Below are 21,434 nucleotides of genomic sequence, written 5' to 3'. Positions count from 1 at the left end.
CACATCAAGTATAACAACCCTTTGTTTCTCCTGCCCCAATAACAAGGAGACTGGGAATCCAACACCAGCCACCAGTGATCATTTCGGCCAGCAACCCAACCTATTTCCAACATATTGTAAAATCCACATGCAGACTCATACACGAAACCTTGCAAGAAAATCTTCCTGAGGGGTCTGAAGAACCTGCTGCTGGAGGGAAGGAGGAGCCGTGGGTTGGGATTGAGGAGCAGCGTGAGGCGGGGGGGCCTGTGGGTTGGGATTGAGGGACACTGGGAATGGGAGGGGCCTGTGGGTTGGGATTGAGGGGCACTGGGAATAGGAGGGGGCTGTGGGTTGGGATTGAGGAGCACTGGGAATAGGAGGGGGCTGTGGGTTGGGACAGAGGAGAAGGGTGAAGAGGAGCAGGCTCTGGTTGGGAGTGAGGAGCAGTGAGCATAGGAGGGACTGAGGGTTGGGTCTGAGGGGCACTGGGAAAAGAGGGGACATGGATTTAGGCTGAAGAGCATCTTCATTTGGGGATCCAGCAGGACAGGGGAAGACAGCAGGTGATTCTAATTCCTTAGGGATATTCTGTGTGTGTAGGAAAGGAACTTGCTAGATGCCCAGAGGCCTTTATTCCTCCAGGCTGCAAGGACAGAGGGGATGTCAAGGAGTTGTTCCTTCAATCCCCCCCACACAAAGGCCCTTCTTAGAAAAGGAAAATCCTGAAGAGAAAGAGTAACACCAAAGAAGACTCCAGAAAGTCAGATTTTTACAATCATAGTGAGAAGTTTATTACCTGACCAGGGACTTGAACCCTGGACCCTCAGATTAAAAGTCTGATGCTCTGCCAACTGAGCTAGCCAGGATCACATAAGAAAAGTGCAAGTTGGTGCAGAGGTGAAGCTAGTCAAGAAAAAGCAAGCAGGAAACAATTGGGGAAACCTGCTGCTCTCTCTCTTCCCAGCCCTGGCCTGGCCTGGTATTAGTGCTGGTTAAAAAGACAGGAAAATATCGGCATCTATCAGCCTTTCATAGCTGTACAAGACTCAGGCACAATACAGAGGTGCCCATCTGCAAGTGCCGAATGGTTGGATTGGCTAATGCAGCCTGTAGACGTCCAGGGCACACTGGGATATCGAGCCAAGTGTCCATCACCATCATCATTTCGAAGGGATAATGATAATGATGGGAAGGTTCACAACTGTCTCAGCAGTTGCATACAAAGGTGCACGTTTGGCAGTTACGTTGGCAAATTCTGGCTCCTTCTCAGGCTCAGGTTGGCCACCCCGGTCTAGATGTAGAAGTTACAACATTTAAACTTGAAAGAGGGGCCAATTTCCCCATCATTTCCCACCTTTACATCCAAACACGATGACTTTCTGAATGAACCCTCCTCGTTCAGCCAGAAGATCTTGGGGTGGTTGTAGGAGTCACTGGATAAAATTCTCTGGACGCTGTTCTGAATCAGGTCAGAGCAGAGGTACCTAGTGATCTAGTCTGGCTGTAAAATCTATATATCAACACCAAATATGGCGTGAAATTAATCCTCAGAAATGGCTGTTCCCCACCCAGACCCCAGCAAAGGGCTCTCCAGGGAAGGGGGCTGTTGAGGAAGGAAAGAAGAAAGATGTTCTCTCCCTGGAGGGACTGGGCTCTGCGCTTTGGACAGAAAGGCGGGGAAGGAAATGGTCACACGATGGCAGCAGAACCTAAGAAATGAAACACAACAGGCTTCTGAACAATGAACGAACCTGACTCCCGTATCATGAAAAGCCAAAAAGCCGTTTCTTTCTATGCCCGGGAGAAAAGAGTTCCAATCATTCCTGCCTGTTTACTTTTGAATTATTTTACATTATAAAGAAAATTGTAACAAAATTAGTCTGAACTGGAGCTGCCTGTTATTAAAAGCTGGTTCCCCAATTCAGTTCCAACTGCTCTGCTAGAAACACCCCCAGGTCCCTGCTCACCCCAGGAATAGGAAAAAGAGAAACCCCCACTGGGCACTGCCCTTGGCGCCAGGCTGCTGTCCCAGGGTGCGGGTGGGGACTGATTGTTTGCTGCTGAGGAGGGAGCCAGTAGAGGCCTCTGGTGCTCTGCTCCTAGCACCTGCTCGGCCCAGGCTGTTCTCTGCCTCAGCTGCTGCTCCCGGCCTGCTCTAGAGTCAAACACGCAGGGCCCCCAGGGGAACAGAGGCTGGGACAGGGCAGCAGCCTGGGCTGGGCTGGGAAGATGCTGGGAGTTCTCGTTCCCTGAGAACTGGCCCGGCTCCCTTCTCAACAGCAAACAAATCAATTCCACGTCCCCTCCCCAGAAAAACCAGCCTGGAGCCAAGGGCAGCAGGGGATGATTCCCTCCAGTTCCCACCGAGGCAGGAGAGAACCCAGGGTGTTTCTAGCAGAGCTTATGGAACTGACGTGGGGAAACCAGCCTTTAATAACAGGCAGTTCCAGTTGAAGCTAAGTGTTTTAAACAATTTTTACAACATTAAATAACCCTTCAATCGTAGTGTCACCATCCATAAAATTGCTTCAGCCTTATAGGTTCCCAAGTGCACAACTAAATATCTCTTCAAACACAAGGGAGTGGAGATCAGTCAATGTTCAGAGTCATCCCACATAGAAGAACCATGTTGTGGTACATACTGGCCCCATCATGTGGCCATGGCCTTTCCCTCCTCTCTGTTAAAAGTTTTAGTATTTTGCACAGAAACCTTCTTCCCTCAGGAGAGACTTGGGAACCAGGGCTGCCAGCCAGACAAAAACTTTTAAGAGGAGGCGTCATCTGTCAAAAAATGATCTCCCTTCTTCAGTTCAGTGACAGCCTGAAATGTTACTTGTCCTGGCAGAGCTGGAGGATTGAAAGCCGCTACATCAAAGCCCTGTGTAGCTCGCAGGAATGAACACAAACACTCCCTGGTATCTGAAGAGATGTTTAGTTTTACCCTTGGTAAACTACAAGACTAAAGGGAAAGGCGGTGGTGCCAAATATATAGAGTGAAACACGAAACAATCATCAGAGTTATGCCTATAGTGACTGCAAAATTTTTCTATATTCTTCTTATTATTTTCTCTGGTGTCTAGACATTGACTAGACCTCGACCAAGAAATTTGGCTCTTGATAAAATAATCAACTATCCCTGGTTAATGCAATGGACGAGAAATCCTTTGTGGTCTCTCCACGCAGGTTCAAATCCTGCCAGCTACAGTATATTGTCATTACTGTTGTCTTAGTGCCTGAGCATCCACAGAGCCAAACTGGAGCCAGATCTAGTCTCACTCTGAGGCTGGATACACTTAAAATACTGCTGTAGCACTTTGGAGAAGACAGTTGCTACAGTGAGGGGAGTGGTTTTGCATCCCTGTAATAGCTACATTGACAGAACAATCTTTCCTTTCATTTAGCACTATCTAACCACGGCTTAGGTCAGCTTAATTATACTGGTTCTGGGGTTTTTCACACCCTGAAAGACGTACTTGTTAGAGGGTTTATCCCAACACCCTCCCATTCCCTGGTCCTTCTCGCGTGACCAGAGAGCAGCAATACACGAAGTTCAAAGGTGCAAACAATTCAATGTTTATTGGGGTAAACTTCCAGCGAGTAATGATTCCAATTTCCTTCCTCAGTGTCCCCCTTCCCAGCTCTGACACCACAGAGCCTTGCCTGTGTCCCTGTTCCCCTTCCCTGTTCCTATTCCCCCCCTTAGCAAAACATAATCCAATTCCCTACCCCCATTCCCATTCCCCCCCTTACTTCCTGATTGACTGCAGACTATATAGTAAAACTGGAGTTCTGCTTAGCTATACCTTAACCAAGCATTTTACTGAAATGTAACTAACCAATCCTAACATACTGTAACATGATTATCTAACCAATTATACCCCACCACCTTAATTGGTTTACACTCAACAAATTAATTATACAGCAGACAGAAAGAATCACAGCACCAAACAGAGATTATACAGACAAGCAATAGGAAAGTGGGGACTACAGTGATAGAACAACAAAGAAATGAGGATTTCACACCCCAGCTGTTGGTAAGTGAGTTGTTCCCAGACAGGATGCTATCATGGTAGAGGTTGTGGGTGCTGGTTGCTTAACTGTCTGGCCCCCAGGGCAGGATTTTGAGGTTCACCATTACTGTCTCAGAATGCCAGCATCCATCTTTTGTTCACTTAAAACACGAGCAGGGAGAGTACAGCACCACAGAACTCATGGAGCTCCAGGAAACGTGTAACTTTAGGTCTGGGTGAGTGTGTCTAAAATTCAGCTGTGCTGTAGCAGGTCTCCAGGAGTTCCTATTTGGTATGATGGGATGTTAGAGAAATAATTCCATTGAAGCATTCTGATTGCATCATAGCCAAGGAGAACAAAGGGGGTGGGGGGGGAGTGTGTGTGTGAGAGAGAGAGACCATGTATCTATTGGGTTTCTGGGAAACGGGGCGGGCAAAGCCCGCCCCATGCTAACGGAAACCCCCCCCCCCAGCCTAAGGGGAGCTTCCACAGGGCCTCAGAAACCCATTAATTGTGGGGGACAACTAATAAAAGAACAGGGACAGGAGTGAGGTCAAAGGGTCATAAGAAGGGAGCCTGACAGGGACACCGAGCAGAGAACCCCAGACAGCGCCCACCACTCCTCGAAGGCATCAAGGGAGCCAGCGGACGCCGCCCAGAGGAACTCCGCCCAGAGACGTGAACGGACTAAGGATCGGAAACAAGCCCCACAGTCGCAGGAGTCTCCATTGGCCAACCGCCTCTCCCTGGTCACGTAGATGGCCATTTTTGAAAGAGATGTGCCAACTCGACCGCCCTAAAGAGTTCATCAATTATTAACAAAAACTAGGGTTCATAAGTCACAGTCTTTGTAGCAGGAGGATGGTGGACTGGTCGAAAGTGCTAGTTTCAAGACACTTTTTTCCTATCTCTTGGGTGTTCTGGTATCTGCATAGAGACGTGGTTTCAAATCCCACTGCTGACATGACCATCTGGAGAAAATGGCCTCACTTCAATCTCCTGTGCAACAATAGAACCCCATTTGCTTAGCTTTGCTATTCCAGTAGTTGTGAGAGAAGCTCCAAACCAGGGGGAAACAGGGCCTGTTCTCTCGACCCATCAATTTTTGTCTTCCTTCATTCCAAGCCATTTTCTCAGATACATCCGTATTTCCCACACTATTTTGTTTAATGTTCTTTGCTTTTATAAAAACTTTAGAGTCATCATTTAATTGCCACACAACTGTACTTATGAAGTGAAGTGAAACACAATATTTTTTGGATATTTTTGCAGAAGAGTTTTGCTTTCTGACCTGGAATTGAACAGGGGCTACCCGAGGGGGACAATGCTGCTCCCTTTTCTTGGCTCATCCGAAAAACATAAGTTCTTGGTGCCCTTTGTTTCTCTGTTCTTCAAAGGCAAATCAGCTGGTGTAGCAGCTACTGAGAAAGCCTTAGAAAAGGGCCCCAAAATTGACAGCAGCTGGTTTCTGTAGTCTAGTGGTTATCACATTTGCCTAACTTGCAAAAGATCCCTGGTTTAAAACCAGGCAGAAACATTGATACTTTCCTTCCTTTGGTCTTTTATCACTCCAAGGCCTTTCTTAACTACATCCATAGCTTCTATGCTTTCTTCCTCATTTTTTTTTCCTTTTATGGAGCTTTAAATTGAAAAGGAGAGGGTTAGCCGGCATTTTGAGGGAAGGAACAGACCATCATTTGGGAGACTGCCAGCTACATAACAAATCTGAGCGGAGAAGAATCCCAACCCATTGTCCTGCATATTCAGCTCCCAGCCAGCAGTTTTTCCCTTGCCTTTTTTGTTTGTTTGTTTTTTGAGCTTACCTTGAGTCCAGGGCGCGCACACTCTCTCTGCCCCACACATCAAATCTGGCCCTGCTGCAAAGTGACCCCTAAGACCCAGCAACCTGCACGAGAGCATGACTGGGGGGAAAGGGTTTCCCGTGAAGCTTATAAGCCACTGGATGCGTTGGAAAGAGGCCGGCTCTGAGCGTAACAGTCAGCAAAGAAGGCCTGTTTGGGGATGTGGCTCAGTGGTACAGCGCCTGCTTCGCATGTATAAGGCCCTGGGTTCACTCCCCACGTTTGCCTTTCACCCCTGCTGCTTTGCTCATGCCCAGCTGGCATGTGGCCCAGCCAGTCTCCCTGCACAGGTTACAGTCCTGAGCAGTGATGGCAAAGTGCCAATTGCATGGAAGCTCGGGGGGGGTTCTCCTCCTAAAGCACCAGGGTGACTCTAAGATTCCCATCCACTGAGCTGCTTGAGGAGGAAGGACTGGAGAGAAGGGTCCCATCAGCACAGAGGGAGGGACAAGGACAGGGAGGGGCAGTCAGTGCTGAGAGAGGTCAGTGATTTATACAAGACAGGGGACACTGGTTCTGGAGGGGACAGGAGGTGAGGGCAGCTTGTTTACAATGATGCTGAATAGAAAAAAAGGCTGGAGTCAACTGAAACATGAGAGATAGAAGGAGAAGGGCAGCTCCACAGAGGGCCCTGGTGCTCATACACCCCAGTTCACAAGTACACAACATAAGAATGGCCACACTGGGTCAGATCAACGGTCCATCTAGCCTAGTAGCCTGTCTTCTTACAGTGGCCGATCCTAGGTGCCCCAGGGTTCCACAGGCTGACTGCGTGTTATGTGAAGAAATATTTCCTTTTGTTTGGTTTAAACCTGCTGCCTCTTCGTTTCATTTGGTGACCCCTAGTTCTCGTGTCTAGAGGAGTAAATAACACTTCCTTGTTTACTTTCTCCAACCCAGTCATTGCTTTATAGACCTCTACCATCTCTTTTCCAAGCTGAAAAGTCTCAGTCTTATTAATCACTCGTCATATGAAAGCTGCTCCAGACCCCTAATCATTTTTGTTGCCCTTTTCTGAACCTTTTCCAATTACAATATATCTTTTATCGGGGGGATGACCACATCTGCACGCAGTGTTCAAGATGTGGGCGTGCCATGGATTCCTGTAGAGGCGCACTGGCTTGTCCTAGCTAGAGAGACTAGACAAACAGGGACCCAGCCCCCTACAGTGATCCCATGGACAAGAACCTGGTTGGGAGTGGGGTGAAGGTTTCCTCTGGACAAAGGGGAGCTGAAATCCCTCAGGGTCCTGGAACTTAAGCAATGAAAGCTTCAAACCCTTCATAGCCATGCGTTGAGGTGCATCAGCAGAAGGTTGGGCTGGAGCAGGGGTCGGCAACCGATGGCATGCGAGCCAACTTTTAATGGCACGCTGGGGCCTGCCGGGACTCCAGTGTGACATTAAAAATCCTGCCAGCACAGCAACTTGCCGGCCCCTCCCCTGCCTTCCCCTGGAGCCCTGCCGCCGCACGCACAGCGCTCTGGGGGCCGGGGCTCCACACTCCCGCGGGGCAGCGTTTGGCTCTGTGGGGAGTGAAAGAAGCTCCCCGCTCATCCAGCGCCCTGCCGCTTTGCGCACAGCACTTTGAGGGGCGTGGCTGCGCGCGGCAGCCGGGCTCCGAATGAGCGGGAAGCCTCATGGTAAGGGGTCCGGGGCTGGGGAGGGGTTGGGGTAAGCGGGGGCAATCAGGGACAGGGAGCAGGGTGGGTTGGATGGGGTGGGATCCTGGGGGTGGTTGGGATGGGGGTCTCTGGAGGGGGCGGTCAGGGACCGGGGGTGGATGGGGCATGGGAGTCCCGGGTCTGTTAGGGGTGGGGGCTGGATAGGAGACAGGGCAGTCAGGGAACAGGGAGCAAGGAGGGTCCTGGGGCACAGTTAGGGTGGAAGGGTCTCTGGGGGTCAGGGAACAAGGAGCTGGGGTTGGATGAGTCGGGAGTTCTGGGGGCTGTCAGGAGGTAGGGGTGTGGAGAGCGGTTGTGGCAGGCAGAGAGCTGGGGGTGTATGAGTCCAGAGTTCGGGGTCCTGTCAGGGGCGGGAGCAGTTAGATAGGCATGGGAGTCTGGGGTTCTGTCTGGGTGCGGGGTGTGGATAAGGGTTGGGGCAGTCAGGGGACAGGTAGGGGGTAGGGTCCTAGGGGGGGCAGTCAGGGGACACGGGGCAGGGAGGCTTAGATAGGGAGTGGGGTCCCAGGAGGGGGTAGTCGGGACAAGGAGCGGGGGGAAGGGAGTTCGGGGGGGCAGTCACCCAGCCCTCTGCCTAGAGCCCTGACCCCCTCCACACCCCCCAGACCCCTGGCCTGAGCCCTGTACCACCCACCCTCTGTTGACTCCTTCACCCCTCCACCCCCACATGACTCCAGCCCTGACTCTGGCACCCCCACACATACCCAGCCCCCCTACCCTGACACCTGTACCCCCTCTCATGCCCCCCGCCCTGACTCTGGCATCCCCCCATCCCCAGCCTCCCACATCCCATGCACCCCGCACATCCCCACCCCACCCTGAGCACCAAACGGGAGCTCCTGCACCCCTCCGCACACATTCCCACCTGCACCCCTCACGCAAATGGGAGCTCCCCAGGTAAGTGCCCTCACACCCAAACCTCCTGCCCCAACCCTGAGCCCACTCCCTCATTCTAGCCCCTGGCCAGACCCTTCATCCCCAGCCCTGTGTTCGGTCCACTCCCACCCTCAGCTCAGTGCAGAGAGAGGAAGAGAATGGGCCAGAACCAGGGAGAAGGTAGGTACCCACTGTACGTGGGCAGGGCCGGGACCCCAGACCGGCAGCGGGCTGAGTGGGTCCGGCAGCCAGGATCCCGGCTGGCAGGAGCCGGCGGATGGAACCCCTGAGCAGCAGTGGGCTGAGGGTCCCGGCTGCTGGCCCTGCACAGCCCGCTGCCGGTCTGGGGTCCTGGCCGCAGGCCCCACTCAGCCCACTGCCAGCCTAGGTGAACAGAACCCCAGACCAGCAGCAGGCTGAGCGGGCCAGCGGTGTAAGATCAACATTTAATTTTAAATGAAGCTTCTTAAACATTTTGAAAACCTTGTTTATTTTACAATACACTAATTTAGTTATATAATATATAGACTTGTAGAGAGAGAGACCTTCTAAAAAACATTAAAATGTATTACCGGCACCCGAAACCTTAAATTAGAGTGAATAAATGAAGACTTGGCACACCACTTCTGAAAGGTTGCCAACCCCTGGGCTGGAGGAACCTGGAGAGTACATTTCTAATCTACATTTCTATTTGTTTGGTTTTTGTAGGTTAAATTAATGCAGCCTCTGGTCCACTCTCTCCCAAGGGTGTAATGTTGCTGTGCACAATGAGAAATCTTGGGGAAAGATTGAAATGAAATGGAAGCAGCATATGGTGGCAGAACCTAAGGAATTAAAAGCCCATTGATTCTTATGTGTGTGCACTGCCTCTGAACCAGAAGTGTAATTTTTCTCGGTTTGTGGCTGCAGCCAGTAAAATATTTAAATATCCATCAGGGATGGTCTAGACAGTATTTGGTCCTGCCATGAGGGCAGGGGACTGGACTCGATGACCTCTCGAGGTCCCTTCCCATCCTAGAGTCTATGAATCTATGAAACTCTTGGCTTTTCCTGAATGCTGTAGACTGTGAGTTCCTGGGAAAGGGCAGGGGGAGAGGGAGCAAAAGGAGAAAGGCAGAGACACTGGAGAAGAAGAATGGGGGGAGAAGAAAGAGACAGAGAACACAGAGAGACAATCAATGATTGAAGATGCCCCAACTCCATCTTGCTCCTCACAGGTGTTCAGAAAGCTGGGTAGTTGTAGGTTTCAAATATCAAGAGGCTCTCCACATACCTGATCTCTCTCCCCCGGCTCCCATTTTAGCATTAACTTTTATTTTGAAATGTTTGGCTTACCCCTGATCTTCTCTTTCCCTAACTGTATTGCAAGTTGGGTGGGTTTTTTTGTTGTTTTTTTGCTTCCCTTTTGTTCATATCAACATAATTGTAACAGCAAAGGAATCTGTAGGAGCAAAAACTGACTCAAAACTTTATTTCCCCATCATACAGGAACATGGTACAAACAGCTCACGCAGCTGGAATCATCACACGGAAGCCAGGGGATGGGAGATGCAGGTTTCCAAGTGTTCTGTCTTCTCAGATGACACATTCCAGCCCCTTGTATTACTCCCTCCTGTGTGACCTGCTGGGCTTTGACACACTTATTGTCTCATTCTATGGATAATGTGATTGTAACACAATGTGACTGAAATTAAACCACTTCCAAACAAGGAACCAACAAAAGAGAAAAGCCATTATTGCATTGACTAGGAATCAAACCCAGGTCAACTGTTTGGAAGGCAGCTATGCTCACCACTATACCACCAACACAGCTGGCGGGAGCAGCTTTCCTGCAGGCTACGTGTGCTGGCAAAGGGGGTTACACGTGACCATGGAACTAGTAAGCAGGGTGGATGGGCTGGAAGCCGCCTGACAGCTGGGAGCAGAGTTAGGGGGTAAAGGTGAAAACAGATCTCATTGGGAGCTGGCCCCACACCCAACCTGCCCCTAGAAGGAAGGGGACGGCTTGTTTTAAAGACAAGGTTTGTGGGTTTTGCCCACTACATACAGAGGGGCTGGATATTGCTGAGTCCAGACAAGACTCTGGTAGGATAAGGAAGAAATTCAGGCTGCCAGTGAGCTGAAGGAGGGAGATGATATTCTGACAGTGATGGGCACCTCATCTTAAAGGCCTTTGTCTGCCTCCTTTCTAGTGACTGTTTGGCACAGGAATGCAGCCCCCACTCCTGGGTGTCTCCTGTGGAAATACTGTTTCTGTGCAAAACACAAAAGCTTTTCACAGAAAGGAGGGAAAGGAAATGGCCATGCAGTGGGACAGGAATGTCAGGAATAAAACAGCAGATAATTCTCCCACGTGCATTGACTTTGAACCTTGTTGTTTGCCGTGTTGTTATATCCCTGTTGTTCCCTGGACATGAGAGGTGGGGGCTCACATATCGTCTTTCAAAGGACCAAGGAAGGGAGTGTTATTTACTCCTTCTCATAACACAAGAACTAGGAGGGGTCACCAAATGAAATGAATAGGCTACAGGTTTGAAACGAAGTATTTCTTCGCACAACGCACAGTTAACCTGGGGAACCCTTTACCAGAAGATGTTGTGAAAGCCAAGACTAGAACAGAGTTCAAAAAAGAACTAGAGAAGTGCACAGAGGATAGGTTCCTCGATGGCTATCAGCCAGGATGGGCAGGGATGGTGTCCCCAGCCATTGCTTTCCAGAAGCTGGGAATGAGCAACAGGAGAACCACAGAGCAATGACAAAGCCAGGCTGTGATGGGCGAGTAGTTAAGGGGATGCACTAAAAATCCAGTGGAGTCATCCCCCTCCTCTCCGCCCCCAAGCAGCTTTGAATCTTGATGACTCTGATGCTGAAATTCCACTGCCTCAGCATCCTCAATCCCCACTGGAGGCCAGTGTAGAGTCTTTAGATCCCTGTTCATATTTCATACTCCAGCTGATGCAACATTCCTGCCCAGCAACTCACCGTCTGCCCCAGCAGAACCAGCTGGTGGGCTGCACCCACAGGCAGACAACTCATACCGCTCCCCTCAGAGCAGCAGCCGCAGCTGTTGGCAGCTAATCCCCACCTAAGGCTTTGGGGAAGGAGATGGGGGATCATGTGTTATTTCTTCCATACATCGAGTCTCACTGTGTTTGAACATATTTTTCTCTAATGCTGATTTAAATTTAGAGCCCCTCCCCCAATGTCTGCTTTGTAAGAGCCTCATTTCTGTACATAAAACATAAGAACAACCATACTGAGACAGACCAATGGTCCATCCTGTCAAGTGTCCTAGCTCCCAAGAGTGGTCAAAGCCAGATGCTTTAGAGGGAATTAACAGAACACGTAATCATGAAGTGATCCATCCCGTCGCCCATTCCTAGCGTCTTTACAGATGTGAACACAAAGAGACACTTGCAGCTACTTAGAATTATAGAATATCAGGGTTGAAAGAAACCTCAGGAGGTCATCTAGTCCAACCCCCTACTCAAAGCAGGACCAATCCCCAACTAAATCATCCCAGTCAGGGCTCTGTCAACCCAGGTCTTACAAACCTCTAAGGATGGAGATTCCACCACTTCCCTAGGGAACCCATTCCAGTACTTCACCACCCTCCTAGTGAAAAAGTTTTTCCTAATATCCAACCTAGACCTCCCCCACTGCAACTTGAGACCATTGCTCCTTGTTCTGTCATCTGCCACCACTGAGAACAGCCGAGCTCCATCCTCTTTGGAACCCCCTTTCAGGTAGTTGAAGGCTGCCATCAAATCCCCCCCCTCACTCTTCTCTTCTGCAGACTAAATAACTCCAGTTCCCTCAGCCTCTCTTCATAAATCATATGCCCATGTCTAATAATTTTTGTTGCCCTCCGCTGAACACTCTCCAATTTGTCCACATCCTTTCGGTAGCGGGGGGATGGAGGGGGAACTGGATGCAGTACTCCAGATGTGGCCACATCAGTGCCAAATAGAAGGGACTAATCACTTCCTTTGATATGCTAGCAACATTCCCACTAATGCTGCCCAATATGCTGTTAACCTTCCTGGCAACAAGGGCACATTATTGACTCATATCCAGTTTCTTGTCCACTGTAATCCCCAGCTCCTTTTCTGCAGAACTGCCACTTAGCCAGTCTGTCCCCAGCCTGTAGCGGTGCATAGGACTCTTCCATCCTAGGCTTTGGCTACACTTACACTTCAAAGTGCTGCCACGGCAGCGCTTTGAAGCACTAAGTGTAGTCAAAGCGCCAGCACTGGGAGAAAGCTCTCCCAGCGCTGTCCGTACTCCACCTCCCTGTGGGGAATAATGTACAGCGCTGGGAGCCGTGCTCCCAGCGCTGGGGCTTTGACCACACTGGCACTTTGCAGCGCCGCAATTTGCAGCGCTGGAGAGGGTGTGTTTTCACACCCTGCTGCAGCGCTGCAAATTTGTAAGTGTAGCCAAGCCCTTAGAGAGTAGGAATCTGCACTTGTCCTTGTTGAACCTCATCAGATTTCTTTTGGCCCAATCCTCCAATTTGTCTAGGTCACTCTGGACCCAAACCCTGTCCTCCAGCGCTTGGATTCTTAACATGCTTTCACAGAGTGAAGAGCACATATTCCATGATTTCATAGGGCAGAGTTTTATGCTATAGGGAGCTTTCCCTGTGTGGATTAACATAGATGCACATTGTGACCCTTCTCAGGGTGCTGATGGCCGTGAGTGTCCTTGTGGCCACCTGCCACGAGGAAGAGGGACTTTTGCATTTGGCAGCTGGATGTTAGTGACCAAACTCACCAGCCCAACCCTAACCAGTCAAGCACCCTCCTCTGAGCTACAGCAACCTTGACAGTTGACAATAAAGGCACCTTAACCCCTGAGTTCCTTCAATGTGTCCCCCTCTGGGGTCCAGCTCCAATCATCAGATACTCAGGGTATGTCTATACTAACTGCTGAATTGGCGGGCAGCGATCGATACAGCGGGGGGATCGATCTATTGGGTCCAGTGTAGATGCAATAAATCGATCCTCGAGTACTCTTCTGTCGACCACTGTACTCCAGCTTGGTGAGAGGCGCAGGCAGAGTCTACTGGGGAGCTGCAGCAGTCGACCGCGATGAAGACACCATGGTAAGCCGACCTAAGTTGTCATAGGTCTCACCCCCACTTAGAGCTGTTGGGTTCCAAAATGGGGATCTGCACTGTTTTCCCTCTAAACTAAAAATCCTAGTTTAGATCTGGTAAAAGCTGCCACCACCCAATCAGGTACGTGGATTGGGACACAGTCCTTCCCCCAAATCCTTGGGGATCCCAAGAGCCCCAAATCCATGGAGTTCTTACACCCGGGAGAAATAAACCATTCCCCCCTGCTTCCTCCCCCCTCCCTTTTCCTAGGAGAGATACCGGGATCTAACTACAGAGGGATGCCTCCCCCTCCCCTTTCTCTGAGAATCCACCCAAAGAAAGATTAACCAAGTCCTTTACAGAAAAGATTTATTAAAAAATAAAAGAAAGACACTGTCTCTGTAACCAAGATGGAACAATATACAGGGTCTAAACTTATCAATCTCTGGAGAGAATTCCCCCTCCTTTCTTTCCTCAGTAAAAGCAATCAGTACAGAATTAAAGAAATTATATAGCAAAACACAGAATTGCAAATACAGAAATAAAAGTATAAGAATACTAGTTCCTTGCTAATACTCACTAGCTTGAATAGAAGAATTTATTGCAGAAACCTGGGAGGACTTGATTAAGATGTCAGGACTCTCTTAATTCCCAAGAGAGACTCTCTAAAACAAAGAACAAGAAAAAAAACTTCCCTCCACAGGGATTTGAAATTATCTTGTCCCTCATTGGTCCTCTGGTCAGGTGTCCACAGGTACTGCTTGTTAACCCTTTACAGGTAAACAAAAACCTTAACCCTTAACTGTTTATGACATAAGTACATCGACTTCAACTACGATATTCATGTAGCTGAAGTTGCGTAACTTAGATTGATTCCCTCCCCTAGAGTAGACCAGGGCTCAGAAAAATCCCAGATCCTCTCTGCCCGAAGCAATGGTACATCCCAGGTTACCAGTTTTACTGTAGCCCACTGCTACTGGATCACACACAGCACTTAAGCACAGTTATTGAACAAAGGGAAATTTCTTTAACAAGGGACAGAGATTTAAACAAACAAATGTGAATGATGGAAACCAACTGTTACCAACAAAACAAAATCACAAAATGCAACCTACACTTTTTAATAGTTACCTTTCCTACCTAAGTAGATTGAAGTCTGAGGTGACAGTCTATTGCAGTGACTGCTAGTCCCTAGGAGCCAGGGCCCTGCCTTTCTTGAAGCACCATTGGTCATTAGTGATCTCCTTGGTGAATGGAACCAGAGTGTTTCTCTCCACCGTGTTATAAAATGAATCAGTTTTTTGTGTATATTCACAGAAAGGACCATTTCCTCATTGTCATATTGTCGTTTACACTTCCACAGGGTTTTGATGTCTATAATTTGTCTTTGATAGTTTTCCATTGGCTTTTCTGGGCTGGTGCAAAGGTTGACAATGCAACAACACACCACATAACTGGCTAGCAAGGGACGGGTGACAATTCCCTCCCACTTGAATGGGCCATTCCCAACAAGACCTTTGATTGGGGTGACTCACTTTCATGACAATACCATATGGGCATAATTTTCCATATACTTACATGACTCCTTCAATAGGACTCATACACACCTCTTGCAGTGATCAGGAGTAACAATAATTTACAAGCTTTCAGTAGAGATCTCACTGCTATGCTTCCTGGATAAATATCATAAAAATCAGTGCATTAGGTGTGATGAGTTTGTCAGGTCTGAGGCAGGAGTTTCTTGTGAATTACTTTGACCTCTCTGCCAATTGGCACCAAAGAGCATTTATCACACATGCACTGAGCTACACAGTCACACTCTGATAGAACAGAAAGGCCAACACAAAAAATAGAGAAAGGAACAATCAAATACTAAAATGACAATGGTTGGAACTCAACATTTCTCTCAGTCTTTGGACTGATGGGTACTAAGAGCTTTTCCCTCAGCTGAACCAGGTGATCGGACAGCTGGCTCAGCCCTCCATACTAGCAGATTTCTCACATAGAGAGAGATGGGTCAAAATTGGAATTGATGTCATGACTCGCTTCCCAGAGGGGATCAATCTGTCTAAGGCTATGTCTACCCTTCAAACACTGGAAATATTCTTCTGACAACATAACACTGTCTACACTGGGGCTTTGGTCACATTAACTACTTCTCTCAGTGGAGTGGATCTTTCACACCCCTGAGAGATGTGGCCATGTCAACACAGCTTTTCAGTGTAGACCAGCCTCTAGATGGCTTTTAGATATGAAAGGCAATGGACTTCAGCCTTTTCCTTGGTACTGATGGTTGACAACTGCAGCTGTCCTACTTGCTGGACACATCCTATGACAGATGTCAGGCCTTTCCTTTGCAAATTAGAGAAGTGGGAAGTCAGTGACGCTTACAGTGTAAGTGGGTAAAAACTTACACAACTTGTCTCCTTGAGTAGTTTTCCTTTTAATAGAAATTGACTTTGAAGCTAAGCAAAGTATGCTCTATCTGAAATACAAAAAAATAAAACCTATACAGACCCAATATTCTCTTATACACTCTTTCTAACACCTATTCTCCCATCCCAACCTTTGGAGTGAGGTTTTCTACCAGAACTCCTTACACTACAGGGTAAATTAAATCAAATTAACTTTTGAAGATTAACCATCATTTCCTGTACAACTAAAAAGAAAAAAAAACAAGACAATTTTCAGTTTTCCAAAATTATTCAGATTATCAAACAATTAGTCTCTTACTCTTTAACCAATAACATCACCTATGATTTCATTTTCACTAGTAACACTAATATATTCAAAGATCACAAATTCTGGTCACATATGTTAGTTTTCTTTTAATCCCCATTGCCAACAACTGAGCCTTGGCTCAAGCTGTGGTTTGTCCCAACACTTCTGTGAGTTCATATATCTCAGGATCTTCTGCAGTATGTGTTGGTGGAAGGGGTCTCCTATGCGGGAATCTTTGCATCATGAGGAAAAATACCTCTCGTGTCACACTTTAAATCTTTCAAAGTAGTAGGAAGTAGGGAGAAGTGATACAAATGCAGAAAACACAGGAGAAAACTGTCTGGTCTACACTAAAGACATTTATCGGTATAATTATTGCTCAGGGGTGTGAAAAACCGACACAGCTGAGCAACGTAGTTACACATCTCTAATCCCCTGCGTAGACAGCGCTACATCAGCAGAAGGCCTTCGCCTGCCAACATAGCCATCTGAGACAATATTGATTTAAACAATTGAACTACACTGTGATCATATGCACTTCCTTCAGTTAGTCGGGGGTCTGCTGCTGTTCACCATTTCCAAGTGGAGATTTTAAATCACTGCGGTGTCTTTGTTAGCATGGCCAGTAAATTGGAGAGTTCTCTTCTATTGACAGAACTGAACTTGAACTTTCTCCATATCATCATGGAAGGATGGGGAAAAAGCAAAGCTGAAGTGAGAAATGATGACTTTAGCAAATGGTCATTAGTCTTAAATTCACCAATAAATCTGAGCTGAACTAATATCTAATTGTGTGACCACACAGCCATCAAGAAAAATAGAAACCCAGATCACAGAGAGATAGAATACATGACAATGAAAGTGTAAACTGAAATTCCAGAGCAGGTTACATCTAATTATTTAGAATCAGGACAAGAGATTCTCCCATCACATTCTCCTCTGATCCAGTCAAACATATTTCATTGAGCACTGTCTCAATAGTCAGTTATGTTATTTACAATGTTTAGTATCCTAGCATCCCCATAATGGGGGAAAAAACAACCACCTTGCCAGAATTGGCTTTACCAATAGATGGAACCTGGGATTTAAACTGGAAATGATCACACTGCGATTAGGATCCATTTGAATTCCCCTTCCCAGTCTTTGATACTTTCATCTCCAGTCATAGCAACTCTGGTATAGGATTAAATAAGTCAAAGCATCATCTCCAAGCATAGACAACTGAGAACTCTTCATCACATGACACTTTGAGAAGTGGAGGGGTAGACGATAATCTCTGCCTGGCTCAGACGACAGGTAACAATTCTGCCATGATGGGGAAGGAGGGAATCTCTGAGTCACCCCATCTCCTTCCAAGTATCAGAGGGGTAGCCGTGTTAGTCTGGATCTGTAAAACGTGACAAAGAGTCCTGTGGCACCTTGTAGACTAACAGACATATGGGCGCATAAGCTTTTGTGGGTGAATCCCCACTTCGTCAGATGCATGTAGTGGAAATTTCCAGGGGCAGGTATAAATATGCAGGCAAGAATCAGGCTAGAGATAACAAGGTTAGTTCAATCAGGGAGGATGGGCCCCTCTTCTAGCAGCTGAGGTGTGAACACCAAGGGAGGAGAAACTGGTTCTGTAGTTGGCTAGCCAGGCACAGTCTTTGTTTAGTCCTGAGCTGATGGTGTCAAATTTGTAATGAACTGAAGCTCAGCAGTTTCTCTTTGAAGTCTGGCCCTGAAGTATTTTTGCTGCAGGATGGCACTTTTAAGTCTGCTATTGTGTGTCCAGGGAGGTTGAAGTGTCCTACAGGTTTTTGTACATTGCTTATGCTCCAATACGTATTTTAGTCTATAAGGTACCACAGGGCTCTCTGTCGCTTTTTACATCTTCTTCCAGTGTCACAGAGGCTGAAATGACACTTTTCTTGCCCCTGCTCCTCTTCATTTAAATGTCATATGAAAAGTTCCCATGATAACTGCTCTTCAGCACAACACGAGAACAATTGGCAATGATACAATCTGTATCACTGGTGACTAACAATAACTTTGCAATAGGAGGAATGGTATAAATGTGACGCTCCCTGGTTCTGATAGGAAGGGCACACTAGAATTACTCATGGGAGAATGGAGTTGATAGAAAGGACAAATGAGTCCACCTCAAAGAGGTCAAACTACAAAATGCAAAAATGGGCCACTGACTCATCTGGACAAGCTGAGGGATATCGGTGCTTCAAACAGCTTGTAAAAGTGGGAATCAGGAAAGTATTAAAGTAGTGACAGCCCTAGAGGTTTTTATGGTGTTGATCCCCCTTGCAGATTCTCTGATGGCTCACATGGGCTCAGTGGCAAGACAAGGTTTTCCCACACTCACTGCTTCCACTGGGTCGCATACCTGTGTGGATTCTCTGATGGCTGATAAGCTGCTGGCGGTGAATGAAGTTTTTTCCACAATCACTGCAGGCCTCTCTCCTGTATGGATTCTGAGATGGGTAAGAAGGTGTGATCTGTGATTGAAGGTTTTCCCACACTCACTGCATACATAGGGCCTCTCTCCTGTGTGGATTCTCTGATGCTCAGTAAGGCCTGAGCTGCGAGTGAAGCTTTTCCCACACTCACTGCATTCATAGGGTCTCTCCCCTGTGTGGAGTCTCTTATGAACAACAAGATTTGATCTGTAAGTGAATGTTTTCCCACATTCACTGCATTCAAAGGGCCTCTCCCCTGTGTGGATTCTCTGATGTTGAGAAAGGTCTGAGCTGGTAATAAAGCTTTTTCCACACTCACTGCATTCATAGGGCCTCTCCCCTGTGTGCATTCTCCAATGCCTAATAAGGCCTGAGCTGCGCCTGAATTTTTCCCCACACTCACTGCATTCATAGGGCCTCTTCCCTGTGTGGATTCTCTGATGTCGAGAAAGGGCTGAGCTGTGATTGAAGGTTTTCCCACACTCACGGCATTCATAGGGCCTCTCCCCAGTGTGGATTCTCTGATGTACAGAAAGGGCTGAGCTGATAGAGAAGCTTTTTCCACACTCACTGCATTCATAGGGCCTCTTCCCTGTGTGGATTATCTGATGTTTAGAAAGGTCTGAGTTGGTAATAAAGCTTTTTCCACACTCACAGCATTCATAGGGCCTCTCCCCTGTGTGGATTCTCTGATGAACAGAAAGGGCTGATCTGCAAGTGAAGGTTTTTCCACACTCACAGCATTCATAGGGCCTCTCCCCTGTGTGGATTCTGTGATGAGCAGAAAGGGCTGAGCTGCAAGTGAAGGTTTTTCCACACTCAGTGCATGTATTTTTCCTCTTTCCCATGAGGACTTCCTGCTGTGTTGTGGTTTCCTTGACGCTCTTCTGAGTTCCCCGACAGGAAATAAATTTACCCACTTTCTCCCCTGACTGGTTTCCCTGCTCTCTTTCTGGTCTGTGCTGAATCTGACAGGATTTTCCCTGCTCATGTCTCCTGGACACATTCCTTTTCGACCTTTGCGATAATTCTCTGTGTTTTTCCACTTGCTCAACATTTCCCTGCTGAGAATTCTGCTCCTCTTTCTCACACACCATTGCGTCACCTGCTGTGATAGAGACAGAAACCTCAAACAGGGATGGAAAGGGGAAGGCCAAACTAAAACAAGTGCTGGAGAGAGGTCAAATAAAAACAAGAACTGAACTCCCCCAAACTCTTGCCCCAAACAGGAGAGAGGAGGGGCATTCAGCCTTCACATCCCATCCACATTCACAGGGGGAAGGGAGGAAGCTACTGCCTGGTGTCTGCTAGGGTCTACAGGAAGCCATGAGCTATATTTACCCTAAGGATACGACCCCTGTTAGGGACAATATTGAACTGAGAGACCTTCCAAGGGCTTTGTAGGGCATCCCAGATGTTTCCTTCAGACACTTACAGATTCCGAGTTGGTTTAATCTTTCCTCACCTGTGCAAGGAACTCTCAGGATCTCTCTTTCCTCTGAACCCTGGAGGTCTGGGGCCCATGGCTCGTCCCCTTGTTCCAGCTGGGAGATTATATGAGGTTTGGAAACTGGAAACCCTGCTCAGTTGAAAGAAAACAAAGGAGTTCAGTTGATTTCATATGATTGTGTCATAAAAAACACTATTAATGTAACTTCAGTGCTTAGTGTGAGCTGGTGTGCCTGGGGCAGTCCACACTGAAAATACCAAGATCAGGGCAGGCTGAAAAAGGGAGAGCAGATGCTCCCAAAACTGGTGGTTAACACGGAAGTTAAGTTCACTGATCAGTCACCAACTGTGCTTCTGATCCCCCACACTGGTTACCGAGAAACTGAAAAAAAGACATCACACGGCCCCCTTTACTGCATTCCAGTTCTCTGACTCCCAATCAGCACCTAGGTCCGGCACAGTGAGAAGTTATTTAAAAACTCTGCTCACATAAACAAAGTGTTCTTCTGACCCCCGAGTCAACCACATTACCAGGTCTGTACAGGTTTGGATCTTACCCAGAATACTATGATGCCAGCCAGTCCTTAGCATCTAAACTAAAGGTTTATAAGCAAGAAAGCATCTAAACTAAAGGTTTATTATAAAAGAAGGAAAGAAAAAGGAAGTTGTTAAAATGGGAAAGCAGTCAGATACATTCAGAAATCTATATATCTGGTTCTTAGCAGTATTGGTGAGTTGCTGGCTTGAAAGGCTCTCTGGTACACATCCACATCATTCAGTCCTTTGTTCCACGGTTCAGTTTGTAGAGAAGTTGCTCCAGAGGTAGGAAGAGGGACTGAAGACAAAATGGAGATGATGCAGCTGACCTTTATATTCCTTTCCCCATGTGTCTTCTACTTCCTGTGTCCCAAACACAAGCTTCACAGCACATGGCATAGAAAAGCCTTGGAGGTCTCAGTACACAGGCATACCCCTGCATGTCTTGCTGACTCAATAGGTGTCTCCCCTTGATCTTTTCAATGGGTTCATTGTACAGCTGATGACCCTGGATGGGCCATCGAACAGGCTGGGCAGCGCCGATGCCAATATGTCTGGGGGTGTCACTCAGAAACACTACACAAGTCTGGAATACAGATCTACCCTACATATCTATACCTCACAATACAAAGAAACAAGATTATCAAACTTGGAAAATCATAACATTTTCATTGACACCTTACATGGCATATCTAGCACGATTCATTGCAATTTCATTATATTGGTATTTATAATAAAATAATAATAATAATATAAAAT

The 21,434-nt window shown here is 47.5% G+C and overlaps 1 non-coding gene across 1 annotated transcript; it reads right to left on the bottom strand.

The window, feature by feature from the left end:
• Positions 1-774: 774 nt before the first annotated feature.
• On the bottom strand, positions 775-848 carry TRNAK-UUU. The gene has a single exon. It is a non-coding gene; the product is annotated as a tRNA-Lys (tRNA).
• Between the last annotated feature and the right edge of the window lie 20,586 nt (positions 849-21,434).

The sequence above is a fragment of the Mauremys reevesii genome, linkage group 23 (genome assembly GCF_016161935.1).
Source record: "Mauremys reevesii isolate NIE-2019 linkage group 23, ASM1616193v1, whole genome shotgun sequence".
Taxonomy (NCBI): Eukaryota; Metazoa; Chordata; order Testudines; family Geoemydidae; genus Mauremys; species Mauremys reevesii.
This window is presented reverse-complemented; position numbering and strand designations above follow the sequence as displayed.